Source organism: Mus musculus, chromosome 18 (assembly GCF_000001635.26).
Source record: "Mus musculus strain C57BL/6J chromosome 18, GRCm38.p6 C57BL/6J".
Lineage (NCBI taxonomy): Eukaryota > Metazoa > Chordata > Mammalia > Rodentia > Muridae > Mus > Mus musculus.
The window spans coordinates 82855676-82861966 of NC_000084.6; the positions used below are offsets into that span (position 1 = coordinate 82855676).

The following is a 6291-nucleotide window of genomic DNA, read 5'->3' on the forward strand; positions in this document are numbered from 1 at the left end:
TGGCAGGACCCTGGCGGCCGGGGAAACCGTAGCTAAGCTGCGACGTCGCCCCAACGATAATTCTCCGGGAGTCGCTGCGCCGCTGCAAAGTGGGCTGTGAGATGCAAATGAGCTGAGCCAGAGCGCCTTCTGATTGGCCGGAGCTCTTCTCCTTTCACCCCTCCCCCCTCCCCGAAACCTGAGTCTCTGTCCATAAATATCCTCAAGTCAAAAAACTCGAAGTCTAAAAGCACGAAAGAAATGGTGCCTGCACACAGGCACTTCCCCTCAAAAGAAGCAGTCTGCAGAGCAGGAGCAGACAAAGGGACAATTCGGAACAAACAAGCTCTCTCTAAACAGATACTCGCCAATTAAACGATAAGATAGTGAATGGGTCTCCTTTAACAGAAAAATACTAAAAGTCCTGTGCTTGGCAGATTCAATGAATCAGCGAATTGTTTCTGCAACCATCTGAGGTTAGTTAAATTGACCCGTCATTCCAACTAACATTTCTTTGGCTTGTTACTTTTAAAACCTCTCGAAAAATTAGGAAAGCTCTGAAAAGGCCAGTGGGGGCCTGGTGCCCAACAGCTTTGAAAAACAGGCTGAGAAACCTGCCCATAAATTATCTCAGTCTCTCCCCCACAGGAATCTGGGTGTGACGGTGAAAAAATGTCCACTTCACAGTTGTGGAAGCAGAGGCTTGCAAAAGCCCAGATAACAGAAGTCTAACCAGTCAGCCGAACGCCCGTGGTTCCATCCGGCAATCTTCTTTCAAACCAGGTATCAACATGAAGTTGTTGTAGTTTTTGTGAAATAATCTCGCAGCATGTTTCTACATTTACAAAGGAACTGAGGACAACAGTCACGTTATTGTTTGGATGTGAAATGCTCCCCCAACCCCATCTCTGCTCACGTTTTTTTGAACTTTTGGTCCCCAGATGGTGGCGCTGTACCGGGAGGTTGTGACACCGGAAGGTAATTGAGCCACGCTGGAGGAAGTGGATTACGGGGAGGCAGGCCTTGAGGTTCACAGCCTGACCTTGTTTCCTTCTGTGTCCCTCTTTTTTTTTTTCTGTTCACCACAAAGATGTGAGCAGCCCTCCTGACAAGTTCCCAGGTCACAGCCAGGAACTACTCCGGTCACGTTGGATCATATTCAACAAAGCATGAGCGAGAATAAATCCTTTCTTCTCCGAGTTGCTTCTCTTAGGGTCTAGCTGAATAGAAACAGACTAAAACCTCTCACAACCTGGAGAGGGGACCTCGTAGGGAGAAAAGCTAGGAACTTTCGTACCTCACCCAAGATGGACTGTTTCATGACAGCTTCTGCTTCCAGGCACGACTGAAGGCTGTGTGGGTCTTCCCAGGTCACACCCAGCTGTAGAAGTCACTGTCATGTTGCAAATGGGGAACCTGAGTCTGAAGGAGTCAAATGATTCACCTCATATCACACAGATGCCATCTATACCCAGACTTGGAAATTCCATGACTTTGAAGAAATGTCAGATTTTTCAGGAGGAGGCCATACCCAAACTCTTTTTCCATGGCACCTGTCTACCTATAAACTCACATTATCTAAGACTTGTTGGAAACTTTTTGTGAGGGATCCTCCCTAAAGCAGCTCAGCTCCTAAAAGGGTTAATTCTATGTGACCATCTATTATAGAGGAAAACAACAGCGGTATCATCAGGTGGACTCGGTATAAAAGTATAAAGACTGATAATAACAGTCGGCAGAAAGGAGGGTCCTTCCAGGAGGTCCGCACTGGCACCCTGGAGTTCTGTTATGCCCATCATAGCTTGGCAGGATCCTTGCTTCAAAATATGAAGCTCTCCTGCCAATGCAGAGGGATTGGGTAAAGATTAGTGTACCTGCTCACGTTAGCTATTCCTGGTTCTTACACATATACAGCTATAAACAGAAATCAGAGACAAAGGAAACAGGGCCAGGCTATAAACCTCAAGGCCCAAGGGGAGGGCACTTGCTCTCCTGTGTGGGTGGAACTGGGTGGCAAGCCTAGCAGGCTTATCTATCAGTCCTATTCCTCTGCGTCTTCAGTTTCCCAGGAGACCCTGGGAAAGAAAGTCTCAGAATTTTTGCATATATAGTATTCTCTGCAAGTTAAGGTACTAGGGAAAAGGTTAAGAAATTTATATTTGTGGCGGTTCTTTTTGTTTATTTTTTCAAATGTATTTTATTGTTTAATGTATACGTCTACCTACACGAGTGTCCGTGCACCATGTACTTGCCTGGTACAGGCAGAGACCAAAAAGGATGCCAGCTCTCCTGGAACTGGTGTTATATACAGTTGTGAGCTGCCATGTGGATGCTGGCAGTCAAACCTCTGGGGAAGCAGACATTGCTTTTAACCACTGAGCCATTTCTCCAGGCTCTGTATTTGTTATCTGAGATAAAGTCTTGTGATGTAGCCTGGGCTGGCCTAGAACTTGTGGCCTCAGCCTCCCAATGCCGTAATACAGATAGCCACACATGTCATGCCTGATTTTTAGAATTGATATTTGAACAGTGGCAATCTTCTCCCCACCGTTGCAAAACCATGTGATTTCTTTATCACTCCCGTTATTTTTTAGAGGAAAACGATGGTGCTATTTTATTTCTGTTTTGAGATCCAGTCTCATGTGCTAATATGTAACCCTCACGTGGACTGTAAGTGCATGGCTCCGGGATCAGGATTGCTGGTGCTTTTGAGTCCTCCATCCCAGTCTTGCAAAATCATCAAAATGGCAGCAAGCTTTAGGGCCTAACCGTGCCAACTAAAGTGTGTTCAGGCAGTGATGCGGGATGACTCAGGGGCTCACAGAGAATGTTCCATGCTAGTTCTGCACCCGTACCACAGGCTGCCAGCCACCACACCACGACACACATCACAGTGCAACACCGTTATTGAAATGGAAGGTGCCTTCTAGTGACAGCCAGGTTACTTTCCAATTCTGCTGACATGTTAATTGTGACGTGATTAGCTGTGGCTCTGCTTCCCAGGGCAGAAGCCAGTGCACACAGGAGCTGGCTGTGTGTTTTGCTTTCATCTGTAAATAATATATCAATGCCTCTACTAGGCCAACCAGCTTAGATGAAACTCTTGTGAGACATGAAGAGTTTTTAAAAATTGTCCCCCCCAGGTCTATTTCCAACTATAATTCCGTTTGCACAATTTCTTTTCAGATAAGCCCTCTCGGTCTCTGTTCTTGGAAAGGTTATACAGAGGCATGCATTGCTGTTGACCCTTCTATACACTTCCACACATGCACGTGCTCATGTGCACACTACATATAGTTCTCTAGCAGATCAGCGGTTCGACATGGAGGTGATTGTACTGGGGAAGACGAAGCAAACAATTGGCTGTGAAGAGTGAGAGCCGTGCCCTGGCACAGCCAGTGTCTGCCAAGTGTCATCACTCTTGCTGCTCATCGCCCAGAGTCTGGTTTCTCATCATTTAATTCTGCAATGATGATTATGTAACAAGGAACAGTTACTCTGTTTACCGGGAGTCTTTCTCTGCTGTGTGCTCATTTTCCTTCGCCTCTGTACTGACTGACAGACATTTGAGCTGCAAGCCCTTGTCTGGAGCCTCATGCCCTGACCTGTCCACTTATTCCTTGATTCTTGTGCTCAAGCTTGCTAACACCTTGGTCACTCTAATTTCGCCAACCTCCCAGGAAGCTTCTGGCCATCCCCTGGGAAGTCACCCACTGTGGAGCTTCCAGAAGGTGCCTGAATCACAGTGACAAGCCACCATCAGTACTCCAAAGGCTTCCAGAAAAGTCCTTGTCACTGAGAGAGATGGCTTTGGAAAGGACTGGAGATGTGTCTAAAATACACAGTGCTCTAGGTGTTTGTGTATTGCGCGAGCACACACACACACACCTCTGTATTTCATGACATCTTATTTTTCTTAATTTCTGACCCCTGAGCTTTTAAAATGCCAAATTAATTTAACATTAAGAAATCTACTTTTAGGCATTTATCCTTTTGATACATTTTGTAATAATGTTGCAATTCAAATTGTAGCTATCGTGTTCCCCCAGAGTGGAAACAATAAGCATCCAACATGAACAAGAGACAGAAGAAACAGCCTAAAACCATTGAGCGGCAAGATTAGATTGAGGGATTTTCCCAGAAGACAATGGGAGAGGAGAAAAGAGAGAGAGAGGAAAGAGGTCACAAAGGTCATAGAAAGAGAGGGTCAGCGGGATTGGAGAGGGGAGAAAGTGGAAAGGATTGCCCCCCTCTTCAAAAAAAAAAAACAAATCTTCTAGACTTGAAAAACAAAATAAAACTAGGAAGGAAGGGGTAGGAAATCACACGGATGGCAGTGAAATCCAGCCTTCCCCTTACATAGGAAATGCTTTAAGGCCTTCAGGAGTGAGGAGCAGCTCGCCACAGGAGAGAAAGGGTCGGGCTGCCCTTTCATGTGGAAACATGACCTCTGGACACATGGCAGCAGCGCAGGACTCTTAAACAAGGAGAGGAAATGTACTAGTGCCTAGGGTGCTATTTCCAGACAAATGCCCTTAACTTTTGAAAAAATAAATTGAGAAAGAGGTGGGGCGTTAGGGGGGTGGGGAAGAACGCTCAAGTGAGCAAAATCAAAGCCACAACGAAAGTGCTCTCATAGCTCCCTCAGGCTACCTCAGGCTACCTCAGGCTACCTCAGGCTGTCTACTAACCCCAAATTCACTTTTCATAAGAGAACAGTTTAAGGGGGGGGGACGTACTAAAAGTAAGAGAAATGTCCCCAGAAACGTCGTATACAAGACAGTAAAGTAAAGGTGGGGGTGAGCATTTTTCTGACTTTATTATCTTGGAAAATCTAGAATTTTAACTCTAATGAGCATGGCTATCAGAGAGGATGGAGGAAGGGTAACGAGGGAGCTGAGGGCTGTGAGGACCGCTGCTCTCAGAACGGAACACAGCCGTCACCATAAGCTTAGGGACAATCAGGACATGCCCAGGAGACTCTGTCTGTCCTAAGACAAAAGAAGCAAGTAGGAAACCAACCCCATTGCTTCCAATCCAGGCAAGGAAAGTGTGGCCAATGCGGCAGAAGGCGGCAGCAAACGACAGAAAGGAAGGCCAGTACAGCAAATATCAGTGTACCAGAAGGTTTGGATAGAGCTAGCTATAAGCCCACATAGATTCCACGTATAGGCTGAACTCTCTATCTACAGTCAAACACAGAACAAAACACACCAATGGAGTATTGAAAACACAAGGATTATAAATTAACACTCAAATACAGAAGAAGGAGGCCTGGTGTGGTACTCTTAAAAAATCTGCGATAAAACTCCCGAAGTCTGAGGATATTTTAAGAGGCAAAAGATGATGTCACTCTCTAAGAAGTTCAGACCCACTGATGGGTGATACAGGGCCATCCATTGCAAGATGGGTCAAGTAAGAAGGCCATAGCCAAGGACAGATACCAAAGATCCAAAGGAGCCATGTGGATGCACGGCACACAGGACTTTGACCTGGAGAGAGCACACGTTGCCTTGAATATGTGTGTGAAGCTGATGCATACGTAGGCCAAGGTGTAGGCTGAACACTTTGAGCCTGCCTCACACTAGGCTCTCTCATCCCACTACAGCAAAAATAGAAATGGCCGTGGCTGGCAGGAAAGATCATCTGGCACAAGTGCTGCTCAAGAGCCTTTTCCACCTCTGGTCCAGCTCTGTAACCTACCTGCCCATGTGAGGGACAGACTCCAAGCTCCGTTTTCTACAGGTTTTATGAAAGATAAATTTGCATACTATGAAGTTCACCCATTAGGGCCTATCTCTCTTTCAACAGCCTTAGCATTTTCAGAGTTGTGCAATAATTGCCGTAGCCTTCTTTTAGAACTTTTTCACTACTCTGAAAACCTGAAGCAGTTACTTTTCATTTCCCTTCCCAACTTCACTCTGACACTACTTCTAGCCCCAGCAGCCCAGGGTCCACTGTCTGTCCCTATAGACAAGCCTATTCCAGATTCCTGCCTAAAATGATACGCAATGTTATCTTTTGTAACTAGTTTCTTCCATGTGGTATAACCTCTTCAAATCACATCCGTGTTGTAGCTCTTGGGAATAATTCATTCCTTATTATAATGTTTCAGTAGGTAGGTATGCCATGTTTTGCTTTCTCATCAGCTAGCTGATATCTGAGCTATTCCCACTCTGGGGCTATTATACGCAGTGGCACTGCGAATGGCAGTGTACACATTTGTGTGTGAATGCGGGTTTTAACTTCCTTGATTTTACTCCTATGAAGACAACCGCCTGGTCATGAGCAGGATAGGGTGAGGTACATCTA

At 45.8% G+C, this 6291-nt stretch overlaps 1 long non-coding RNA gene across 1 annotated transcript; it reads left to right on the forward strand.

Annotated features, from left to right (window-relative positions):
• Positions 1-221: 221 nt before the first annotated feature.
• Positions 222-3487, forward strand: 4930445N18Rik (RIKEN cDNA 4930445N18 gene). Its single transcript, NR_125720.1, has 3 exons — positions 222-455; positions 628-957; positions 3166-3487. It is a non-coding gene; the product is annotated as an RIKEN cDNA 4930445N18 gene (long non-coding RNA).
• The last annotated feature ends 2804 nt before the right edge of the window (positions 3488-6291 follow it).